We start from the raw sequence: 12,669 nt of genomic DNA on the forward strand, positions 1-12,669 counted from the left end.
AATTTAATCCCTAATTTTTAAAATCTGGTGATGAATGTCTGCCCTGTTATCAGACTTTATGAATCCAACTGGGTCAACTTTCTAGTCAATCCACTCAGTGTCAAGAGTTTTATCATTGGTGGGACTGGATGGCTCAGGGGCTGGTTATGGGATAATGGAGCATTTCACTCAACGATCACATCTGTGAACGAAGCTCAGGTTGGTAGTGGTCACAAGCTATTATTATCGGATGGTGGCTTGGTGATCTGAAAAATGTCCTAGTGTCTCAGCCTGCTCTGAGAGAACAACTGTCCGGATCAAAGAAACTACCCCTGTAAGAGCCACTAAGAGTATGTCTATGCTGCAGTTAGACCCATGCCAGCTGACTCAGGCTCACGGGGCCCAGGCTAAGGGGCGGTTTAATTGTGGTGCAGATGTTCGGCCTTGGGCTGCAGCCCAAACTCTGGGACCCTTCCACCTTGCAGTGTCCTACAGCCCAGGATCTAGCCCAAGCGTCTACGCCACAATTAAACACCCCCTGAGCCCAAGACAGCTGATATGGGCCAGACGGAGGTGTCTAATTGCAGTGCAAAGATACCTTAAGTGGCACCCTTGTTGGCAATCCAAGCAGGTTAGGTCTTAGAAAGTAAAATACCCCTTCATTCCTAAAAGCAGGGCTTACATTCAGCTGGAGCCCTACAGTAAATATTTTCAAACCTGCAGGAGCCCCAGCACCTGCCACGGGGCTGAAGCTCCAAGCCCCGGTGCCATGCCTTGCATGGCTAAAACCCCAGTTCACGTACACATCCACCCATGGGACTAAAGCCCTGAGCCCCTCCCGCCCTGCAGCTGACGCCCTGAGCCCCAGCACACCCACAGGACTGAAGTCCTGAGCCCCGGCACCTCCCCCATCCAATGGTTAATTATCCTCACTGTCAAAAATGTACGCCTTATGTCCAGTCTGAATTTGTCTAGCTTTAATTTCCAGCCATTAGATTGTGTTACACCTTTCTCTACTAGATTGAAGAGCCCATTATCAAATATTTGTTCCCCATGTAGGTACTTATGCACTGTAATCAAGTCACCCCTTAACTTTCTCTTTGTTAAGCTCATTGGATTGAGGTCTTTGAGTTGGTCACTCTAAGGCATGTTTTCTAACCCTTTAATCATTCTCATGGCTCTTTTCTGAACTCTCTCTCCAATTTATCAACATCCTTCTTGAACTATGGACACCAGAACTGGACACACACTATTCCAACAGTGGTCGCACAAGTGCCAAATACAGAAGTAAAATAACCTCACTGCTGCTGTTGCTTGAGATTCCCCTGTTTATGCATCCCAGGATTGCATTAGCCCTTTACAGTGTTGCCCTGGGAGCACATGTTCAGCTGATCACCCACGACCATCACCCAAATCTTTTTCAGTGTCACTGCTTTGCAGGATAGAGTCTCCCTTCCTGAAAATACAGCCTACATTCTTTATTCCTAAGTGTCTACATTTACATTTAGCTGTATCAAAACACATAGTAATTGCTTGCAACCAATTTTCGAGGAGATCCAGATTGTGCTGTACTAGTGACCAGTCCTTTTAATTATTTCCCACTCCTCCAGTTTTTGTGTCATCTGTAAACTTCATCAGGAATGATTTTTGTGTTTTCTTCTAGGCCATTGATAAAAATGTTAAGTAGCGTAGGGCCAACCACTGATCCCTGCAGGACCCCACTGGAAACAGATCCACTTGATGATGGTGCCCTGCTTACAGTTACTTTTTGAGATCCATGTTAATGAGCGTTTAACCCATTTAATCTGTGCCATGTTCATTTTCTAGTATTCTAGATTTTTAACCAAAATGTTGTGTGGTACCAAGTCAAAGTACATTACATCAACGCTATTACCTTTGTCAACCAAACTTGTAATCTAATCAAAAAAAGATATCAAGTTAGTTTGACAGGATCTATTTTTCATAAACTCAGGTTGACTGCCATTAATTATGTTACCCTCCTTTAATTCTTTATTAAACAAATCCTGTATTAGCCGTTCCATTATCTTGCCTGTCAGACCGGCAGGCCTATAATTGCCCATGACATCCCATTCACCCTTTTTAAATATTAGCACAACATTAGCTTTCTATTCTGTCTTCTGGAACTTCCCCAGTGCTCCAAGACTTATTGAAAATCGACGTGAACAGTCGAGCGAGCTGCTCAGCCAGCTCTTTTTTTAAACTCTTGGCTACAAGTTATCTGGACCTGCTGATTTTTAAAGATGGTCTAACTTTACTAGCTGCTGTTTAACATCCGACAGAGATAGCAGAGGAATGGAAAGAGCATCATCATCGTTGTCATCTGTTTTTCCCCCCCAAATACATGCTTTATTAATGAAAAGGAAATTGTATTCAGAGCAGCACATGCTCATGGAGATGTAAGACACACAACAATTAAATTCAAGTTATACAACAAATTGAGTAACATTCAGCCCTTGGCTTTGGCAGTGCGGTATTATGATGGTTGCAATGTTTGTTTATAAGATACCGAACCCACTTTAAATGCTTTTGGATTAAGTGTAATTTGGGTGTTTCGTATTAAAGCGATTGACTGGGCCTAAATGCAAACATGATCAGTCAGAAAAGTGTCTTCTAGCAAAAGAGATCTTTCTCTTGAACTTTCCATTATGTGAAGGTTTATTTGCTGTTTACTTGCTTTGTGTGCAAGCATTGCCTGGTAAGACTCCAAAAAACAAACCAGATGTGAAATAGAAATTGGAGATTAAACTATTAGAAGTTAAATAGCCTTTGTTAAATACTGATTGATTAATTAGGAGGTAGAATGGTTTTGGAGTTAAAACAAAGGACTAGTAGTCATGAGATGTAGGTTCTATTCCCCAATCTGCCTTTGATTTGGTACATGACCTTAGTCAGGTAAATTAATCTTTTTGTGCCTCAGTTTTCCCCATCTGTTCAACCTGGATAATAATCTCACCTCACAGAGGTAGTCTGAGTCTTAATTAAAAGGACAACATCAATTTAAAAAACATAAATCTATTTGGCCTGTATCATTGCAGCCAGTTTCCCCTATTGTTTGTGTGGGTTTTTCATACTGCAACAGGGCAGAGAAAAAATATAATAGAAAAAACGTGATTGTAAAATAACAGAAATTTGTGAGATGGCTCAGAGAGTACCACAACAGTTGAGCCTGAATATAACTAAAAATATATGAATATTTTTTAAACTGACCAGATTTTAAACTGATTGCACCCGTTTAGTGTTTGTAACCTGTTTTGAGTAGGGTTGGTTGAAAAATAACTTACTTTTGAAAAAATATATGAACTGCTGATGTTGTTTTCATTTCCAAGTGTTTCACACTCACCTGTTGTTTGCTTGCTTGGGGCCATAAAACTTTTTTTAATTTTAAAAGTTGCTTTAAACCTTTGTATTTTGAAACATTGTCTAAAACATTATCAAAATGGCTTTTGAGATATTTTTTTATTTACCAGAAAAAGTTTCAATTACCATTTCAATATCATTTTATGTTTTCAAGATTTTTTTTAAAATATCAAAAGAGGCACAGAAAATGGAAAAAAAATTGTGGAAAAAAATGTTTTTAAAATCACACCATTTTTGGCAGGAAAAGCTTTTTGATCAACATTAATTTTGAGATAGAAGGCACTGTTTAAACACAAAATACTGTTGTTCTGTCTGGTTTCTTATAAAATACATAGGGCACTCTGGAAGAAAGAAGCAAAGTAAACAAAAATGACTATTATTATAGTGACGCTAGTCACTGCTGACCTAAGTAATAATGTAGCGGCAAGTCCTACAGATTACAGGTACCAGTTTAGTGCCATATGAGTGTCACTTAGGAGGAAGAGTACTCTATACCCAAGAGCAGTCAACTAGTTAATTTTATTTCATTCACAACTGTCTTTCCTTAACAGAGAAGACTACTCAGTGGTCTATACTGGGACTGGTTAATTCTAATCCCTGACGTTCTTCATAAAGAGGTCAACAATCTCAGTTGCCTAAAGCTTGTCCTCAGGCCTTTGCTACCTACATAGTTTTTCTGTAGCAAAGGAGACAAGTGCCCAGCCTACCGATGAACTATCAAGAGTCATTTAAAGCCCCCTCCAAAGGCTTTATTCAGCCTTAAGGTGCCCCTCTGCCACGGAGGTAGCTGTATGCTGAACGGGAAGTTCTTCCTTGCATACAACCTCCTGAGGTCTTCTGCAGCAGCAGCCCATTCCCAGTTCACTATCAAAATGGGAAGACGTATCTTGTGGCATCCCACAGGGGTCAGTCCTGGCTCTGGTACTATTCAATATTTTCATCAATGACTCGGATAATGGAGCGGAGAGCAGACTTATAAAATTTGCAGCTGACACCAAACTGGAAGGGGTTGCTAGCATTTTGGAGCACAAGATTAGAAATCAAAATAACCTTGAGAAATTGTAGGGTTGGTCTGAAATCAACAAGATGAAATTCAACAAAGACAAGTATGAAGTACTACACCTAGAAAGGGAAAACCAAGTGCACGTAATAACTGGATAGGTGGTAGTACTACTGAAAAGGATCTGGGGGCTATAGTGCATCACAAATTGAATATGAGTAAACAATGGGGTGCAGTTGCGAAAAAAGCTAATATCATTGTGGGGTGTATTTACAGGAGTGATATGTAAGACATAGGAGGTAATTGTCCTGCTGTACTCAGTATGGATGAGGCCTTAGCTGGAGTACTGTGTTCTATTCTGGGTACCACACTTTTGGAGAGATGTGGACAAACTGGAGCAAGCCCAGAGGAGAACAACAAAAACAAGAAAAGGTTTAGAAAAGCTGACCTATGAGGAAAGGCTTAAAAAACTGAGCACTTTAGCCTTGAGAAAAGAAGACCCGGGGGGACTTGATACCAGTCTTCAACTATATTAAGGGCTGTTATAAAGAGGATGGCGATTGATTGTTCTCCATGTCCACTGAAGGTAGATCAAGAAGTAATGGGATTAATTTGCAGCCAGGGAGATTTAGGTTAGATATTAGGAAAAACTTTCAAACTCTAAGGATAGTTAAGCTCTGGACTAGGCCTCCAGGGGGAGGTTGTGGAATCCCTATCATTGGAGGCTTTTAAGACTAGGTTAGACAAATACATGTCAGGGATAGTCTATGGTTTACTTGGTCCTGCCTCAGCACAGGGGGCTGGAGTAGAAGACCTCTGGAGGTCCCTTCCAGCCCTACATTGCTATGATTCTGTGCCCTTCCCATCCCCTGCAGGGTGGAGTCAGTGATATTGCCCCACCCCTGCCATAGAGGCAATCCAATTCTAAGGGTGGAGGAAGTACACAGAATGCTCCTTGCTTCTCTCAGCGTCCTGATTGGGGGGGACGGGAGGAGAGCGGGCTGGTGCTACCCTGGCTGACTGGCAAAGGTCTTTAATGGGGCTGTGAGGCCTATGAACAATTCTCCGTGAAGGAGCACTCCTGAGCTTTGCTCAGCATGAAGAAGGGACTTTTAGAGGCCAAAAAACTCCTTCCACCCCACAGTAATCATGGAGAGTGGAATCCAGGGCCAAAGCTTGCCATCCGCTGCTCTTTCCCAATGAGATGGAGCAGGCCCAAGCCCTTCACATCAAGTTTCAAAATAAGCAAGCATCCATCCCTTCCCACAGGACTGCTGTGATTCCCACTGCCCTTGTGTCCCAACGGGAGGGTGGGAAGTTTTTTGGCGTGGGCTCCACATCCCCCATGCTGCTCTGTCAGTGCCCCTGTGCCGCAGGGCTGTTTGCTTTTATGTCCCCCTGGATGCCCAGGCGCACCTGTAGTAGGTCCTGAGTAGGTCAATCTGGGTCACAGCCAGCCACCATGAGGTCTGGGCACCCCACAGGGCCGCAGCCCAGGGCTAGAGTCTTAAGCCCCAGTGCTGAGCAGCTGGTATTCCAGCTTGTGCCCATATTCCATCTCTCATTACCTCACAGAGAGCTAAGTTATGGCCACTACCCCAGCTCGGCTTTATTTGCCTGGATAATCGCTCAGCATCCTGCTGGCATACACTTTTGTAGTCCAATGAACCAAGAGTTTATTACACTGACTCTCTGGAAACATCAAGGTCTGCTTTCTTCCTCCTCTAGCTTCCCAGGATCTGTTCTGTATAGTCTGTGTGAAAACTGATCTGATGCCTTGCAGGCATATTTTGTCCAAAGCCAAACTCTCCCTCTTCCCCTCACTTTCCTCCTTTGCACTCCCAGGACTTAAGGGATTGCCCTGGAAACTAGTGGAAGAATGGGATGGAAGTAAAGAGGCATAGTTTTCTCAGCAGTTTAACATTTCTGGGTAAGAGTTAACTGGAAACATCTTGTGGGCAATGCAGCCAATTTGGAGATAGTCCCAGCCTGAAATGCACTGCTCTGTGGCACTCAGTATTTTATAGCTTCTAACTCCTGAATCGTTTACAGGCCATCCGGTCCATATCCAGCTACATGAATGAGGTGCCGTTTATGACGGATTCCATTTCACGTTTCTGAATGAGTCATCTGTGGTTTCTGCGTGGTTGGTTCGGGCTCTCGGTATCTAACAATGTCAGAAAGACAATTCATTCCCGGCTATTACTGAACACAAATGAGATAGGAGGGGACTGGCTTGGTTACAGGGTATGGAACTTTTCACCTCTTGGTCGCTGGCTCAATCCAGGCCCACGAGAGTAACGGCTGACGGAAGTTCAGACCTGAGAACTCCTTGGTGGCATATGTGTAATGACTGGGTCATCTCAGTCCAGTTCCTAGTTTCCTAGTGTAGAGGTTTGTTTGCCATGTAGCGACAATGACACTTCTGTCATTAATGAACTGAGCGCTGAGGAGCACAGTGACCCCGGCTGTAACCGTACGCAATGTCCATTGACTTCAATGGGAGCTGCTTCCACTTACAGCAGGGCTGAAAGTGGTCCTTGCTCTCCAGGGCTGTCTGTCTGATTCCATCCATTAATGGAAAGCAGCAGCATTGTCCAGTGGACACCTGGCAATGCAGAAACCAGTTCCATTCCTACCTCTGTCACTGGCTCACTCTGTGGCCTTGGACAAGTTGCTTAGTGTAACATTTTCAAAAAGCATCAAAGTCCAATTTTCAAAAGTGACTTAGAGCCTCAAAGGTATTTAGGTGCCTAACTCATTTCAATGGGAGTTAGGCACTTAAATAGCTGAGAGGATATGGGCCATGGGAGCATAAGTACCATTAACTTTCAATGAGATTTAGGCTCCTAAATGCCTACGTCACTTTTTAAAATGACAGGCTCCTAAATCACTTAGTTACACTTCACCTCCTTGTGCCTCAGTGTCACCATCTGTCACACAGGGATAATGACATTCTCTTTAGCAAAGTCCTTTAAAGTCTATGGATGCAAAGCACTCTAAGTATTATTTCATTATGTGACATTTCGTCTAACCCCCTTCGTACTAATTAATGAAGTTCTGGCATATGCAATATCTATAAGGCTGGAATTACACTTCTGAAAACACTAGAAATGCTCATATAACGGCTCTCACATTTGGATAGCACCCACAGGCCTAGCACCACATTCCATATAAAGCATGTCGATGCTTTAATCTTTGCTAACGAGAATGGAGATGATTGTCAACATTTTTTTCTTTCTCATGATGCCATTGTGTGTTTTTGTAACTTTATTATCGGAAAGCAATAACAAGCAACGGGTGTGTTGTTGTTTTTGAGTCTGGGAATCTGCTTGCTAGATGCTTCCCTCTGCATATTTTAAAGTTAAATATTTGGGTTGCTGTTCCCTTTTCAGGTCCTGCCATGATACAAACTGGCTGGAGCAAGAACGAGCTACGGCCTGCTTCTAATCATCCTGGTGACTGTAGCTTAGACGAGTCCAGACTAAACGGTTGTTACGTAGTTTCATTGTTTGGGTACTGACAGCCCCCAGAGACCTTGTGAAGCTATGGAAACTTCTTGAAGAAAAATATTGTGGCTGTTGCTTTTGAATTATACTAGGCCATTTAAAGAGGTTTGAGCATAATGTGAATAGTCACACTTGGAAGAATTATTGTTAGGTAACTCTGCATTTCAATACATATGTCCATGAGAAGAGGTGGAGACTAGTGGTTTCAGCATTGGGATAAAGGGTCATGAATCCTGGCTTAATTCTTGGCTGTGCTGCTAACTCAGGGGATAATGTTGGGCACGTTACTAGGCCTCTCTGTGTCTGCCCATACGAATAACACTTCCCTACCTCTCAGGGGTATTGCAAAGCACAGTTAATTGATATTGTGCCGATGTTTGGATTAAAGGGACTACATAAATGAAAACTCTTGTTTCTGTTTATGCGGGGGACTCTATATACCATTCTCTACTATCCCTTCTGATTGATTTGTCTGAGACTGGGAAACGGGAAAGAACACTGACCCTCAGAACAAATGATTTCCTTCTGCTTTACTGTTTTCTGTGTGCCCCACCTTTCCCACTTACTGTTGTCCCCGCAACATTGTTCTTCCAGAGAACTGAATCCATGGTTTCTGGGTCCTATAACACCCCAATATCAAGGCACCCAAAATCAGTGGCCAACAGAATCAGTGAAAACGTTGGTCCTGGTTCTTCCTTGGGAACCTAACTTCTCTCCTGCAGTCTGTGAGGTTACATGTACTGTTTCTTTAAATCTGAAGCGGGAAGCCAGTTGGGACCAGGCTGGGGAAGGTTCTAGGCAGCAGCTCTGCAGTGAAGCAGGGCAAGTTTGGGGATAATGCCTCTCTCCTTAGGCTAAGAGAGTTCCGTGTCCATTGTTAGCAGAAAAAGCAACTGGGTCTGCCCCCCTTCCTCTTTGCCACATGGCAGAGGAAATGAATGTTCTTCCTTTGCAGCCGTGCAAGAAGCAGCCTCCATTTCTAGGCCCGAAGTTTGCTCCTTTGTGCACAAACCTGATGTTATCTCTGCTCTGACTATACAGTTATTTAAAGCACAGACGCTGAATCATGACAGTGAGGATGCAGAAAATGGCTCAGAAGTGAGTCCCACATTGCTTAAAGTTTCCTGCATTTGTGTTTCCTATGTCCATCTTTTTGGTGACTTTCCCGCATATTTGGGCTTCAGCAGATTGTGGGAAGGTGTTATGTCTACGTAAGGGGATGGTGGGCTGAGGCTGTAGCAGTAACATGGCCGGTAGATTCACGTCTACGTGGGTGCACTAGCTAGCCGTTGCACCTGTATGGAATGATGCAGGAGTATTTCAGAGAAGAAGGATGGTCCAGTGGTTATGCTGTTAGCCTGGGTTTCAGAAGACCTGGGTTCAATTTCTTGCTCTGCTTCAGACTTCCTTGGACAAGTCACTTGGTCTCTCCATGCCTTAGTTCCGCATCTGTGGAATGGCAGTTATCGCACTGTCCTACCTCAGAGGGGCGGTGTGGGGATCGAGATGTTAATGTCTGGGAGGTGCTCAGGTACTGTGGTGATGGGGGCCATGTAAGTACCTAAGCTAGATAGATGGCCCTGCATTAGCGATAAGCGCGTCTGGTGTGGGCCAGGGGGAAAGCATCCCATCTTAATGCCTGGCCAGTGCCCAGCCCATTTACGTGGGGCCTTGTGCAGAGGGGAGAGGATTTGGGTCATTGTGAGTTGGCCTTTGCAGCCCAGGATAATGAAAATCCCCCATGCTGCACTGAAATGTGCAAATTGCACTTCTGAGCAGACTGAACCTCACCTTCCAGTGAAGCTTTGTTACTGTACATGAACTGAGTCACTTTTCAATTAGAGGCTTCCACTGTCTCTTGCCGTTTCTTTAACATAAAAGCCGTGCTTTCCCACTGTGAACAGAATAATGCACCGCCAGGGTGTGGTTCGTTATGTACGTGGAGGGAGGCCGTGTCAGGAGAGGATGGCTTTCAGTCAAAGGCTGGTCTGAGATGCAGGGAGATGGGTGAGCGATATTACTTTGGGGCTTTTCTAATGGAAGTAGCTGCCTAACTGAGGGTGAAGTCCATTGGACTGGCACATTCCTGTGCTGAAACAAGCCTGAGCAGACACTTGCATGGTGAGTGATGTCCTGAGACAAATTCATCTTTCCTTACCAGTGATTTTTGAGGAGAGATGGACTGGGAATGCTTTGTTCCCATTCTGTGCTCAACTAGATTTAGCATGGCATTCAGATTCAAGGCCAGTGAGGGCTGCGGTTCAGGTCCTCAGCTATTCTGGCAAGATTTCTGGTCAGGGGCGCTGGAACAGTTTGTATAGTGGGGGTGCTGAGCGCCATTGAACCAAACTGTAAACCCTGCATATGATTGAAACAACTTCAAGCCTGGGGGTGCAGCAGCACCCCTACTTCCAGCACCTGTGTTTCTGTTCCCCGCCGATCACCACAAATGCCAAAAATCTCTTGAGATCAGCTTTCTAGTGAGATTTCAGCCATCTTGGGCTGCAGCCAATGAGAATCCATAAAATAGGACCTTCCCTTTCATCCTACCTGGGTGAAAACTGTGGAAGGATGGGTATGAATCTGACCCGACCCTGAAATGATGGGTTTAAAGTTCTGGCCCAGCTTCAGCTAAATTTGGAGACAATACTATAAAACGGGGAAGATCCATTTCCAAAGCAATTGCACAAGGGACCAAATCAGCTAGCGTTTGTGCTGTTGCCACATAAACAGAAAGCAGGGTTATATGCTGTATCAGTGGTTCTCAAACTCTGGGTCGAGACCCCAAAGTGCGTCTGGGGTAATGGGGTTGCCAGGGCCAGTATTAGACTCGCTGGGACCCACGGCTGAAGCCGAGGCTTGAGTGCTTTCGCCTGGGGCAGCAGGGCTCGGGCTCTGCCCCTTCTTCCCCACCCAGGGTCATGTAGTAATTTTTGTTGTTAGAAGTGCAGTGACGTTTGAGAACTGCTGCGGTGTATTAATCGGCATCACCATTTAGGTCCATCTCGTCTAGCAAGAAAGCATGTTGCCACCAGCAGGTCAGGTGCTGCACTGCTTATAAAACAAGCGGTGACCACTCCTGAAAATGCCGCTCCTCTTGCCCACGCGTGGCCAGTGCTGCTGTGGGTGCTCCACCTCGGACTCTGCCTGCGTTGGCTCTTTGCACACCAGCGTGCATGGTTCCACACGCACTGCAGCTGCTCCTCTCAGTCCGCTCAACAGCGTGATCGGAGCAGCCTCCTTCGGGACCGCTCCATCTCCCTGAGGAGCTCAGCAACAGCTTCTATTCCCATGGGTGGGCAGGTCCGACACACACGGGTGCACTTGGCTGAGAAGTGTTCAGATAGGACACGCCGAACTGGGAAAGAACTGGCCCCTGCGAGCCTGTCTTCTCTTGCCTCTTGTCGGGGGTGGCTTTCCGCTTTCTTGCAGTGTCCCCCTTCTCCTGTCTCCTGGCTAGGAAGTTTGTGGGAGAGGACGTGGAAAGGAAGAAATGGAAGCCACAGACTCTCTCTCGCACACTGCAGTGTTAAGGGGCCAGGCTGAGCGTGCCTGCCTGATCTGTCTCTGCTACTCTGGGCTCTGCCCTCTGGAGCCATGTCCAAAGCAGGAAGGTCAGTCACACGCCCGGCTTTTGGCTCCGCACCCCCACCTCCTCCCCACATTGGCCCTTAGCGCTCGGAGGGCATAATCATTTTTCTACTTATTTAAACAGTGCCAGCAGCAGCCTGGGGCGGAGAGATTGGGATTTGGAGACCCCAGGGCGAGCATGGTTGCGTCTAGATGTGCTATGCCATTTCACAAAGCCCAGACCACGAAGCTCTGGAAACAGGGACCATTCTGGCCATGCTGAGCTGCACCTTCTGAGCGTGAAAATGGGTCATCTCTGATAATACTTGTACATAGCACTTTTCACCCATTGATCTATCGGTGCTTAACAAAGGAAGCCAGCACTCTTCTTGCCATTGGACAGATGGGGAAACTGAGGCACAGAGCGGTGAAATGACTTGACCACGGTCACCCAGTAGAGACGGGAATAAAACCGAGTTCTCCTGGCTAGTCCCACTATAGGAATCAGAATGATTCTATAGGAATCAATCTTTGTTCAAACCCAGTCACTATTCAAAGGACCAGGGCTGTCATTGCTGGGGAGGAGACACTATTTTCTCCTACAGAGCAAAAATTGAATCTCTACTCTAACTGCAAAACTGAACTCAGCCTGAGCTGCAAGCAGCACCTCTGTAATATAAAATTAATACTGACAATTTCTGTAAAAGCCTGATTCTCATATTTTCCTCACATCAAACCAGTGCTATTTCTGGAAAGCATTTCCCACTAGAGTTTCTGTGAAATCCTCGTCAACAGCTAATGCTCAGCGGTTACCTTGCAGGAGAAACTCCAGTCCTCAAAGGGAAATGGTGAGAAGCAAATGTGGAAGCTCCCTTACTAAGAAAAGGAAAAACACCCTCCAATGTTTTGTAGCAGTCACCCCAAATGCTACAGGTAAACTGTAGTGGTTTGGACCACTTTTCACATGGGCTTAGATTAAGGTGATCAGACATCCCAATACTAGGGGCTTTGTCTTATATAGGACCCTATAGCCCGCTTCCCCCCCCCTCCCCATCCTGATTGTTCATACTTGCTACCTGGTCACCCTAGCTTAGATCTGGTTTGTACAGTGTTTGCACTGATTTAACTGTTTCACTTAGGGGTGTGATTTTATACTGGTATAGTTATACCGGTACAACCCCTAGTGTGGGCACAGTTATACTGGCATAAAGGTGCCTTTTCCCATTATAGCTT

The 12,669-nt window shown here is 45.2% G+C and overlaps 1 protein-coding gene across 9 annotated transcripts in view; it reads left to right on the forward strand.

Annotated features, from left to right (window-relative positions):
• The window catches only part of FRMD4A (FERM domain containing 4A), a 550,199-nt gene that overhangs the window by 324,877 nt on the left and 212,653 nt on the right, over window positions 1–12,669 (forward strand). The window lies entirely within an intron of this gene.

The sequence above is a fragment of the Chelonia mydas genome, chromosome 1, assembly GCF_015237465.2.
Source record: "Chelonia mydas isolate rCheMyd1 chromosome 1, rCheMyd1.pri.v2, whole genome shotgun sequence".
Classification (NCBI taxonomy): domain Eukaryota; kingdom Metazoa; phylum Chordata; order Testudines; family Cheloniidae; genus Chelonia; species Chelonia mydas.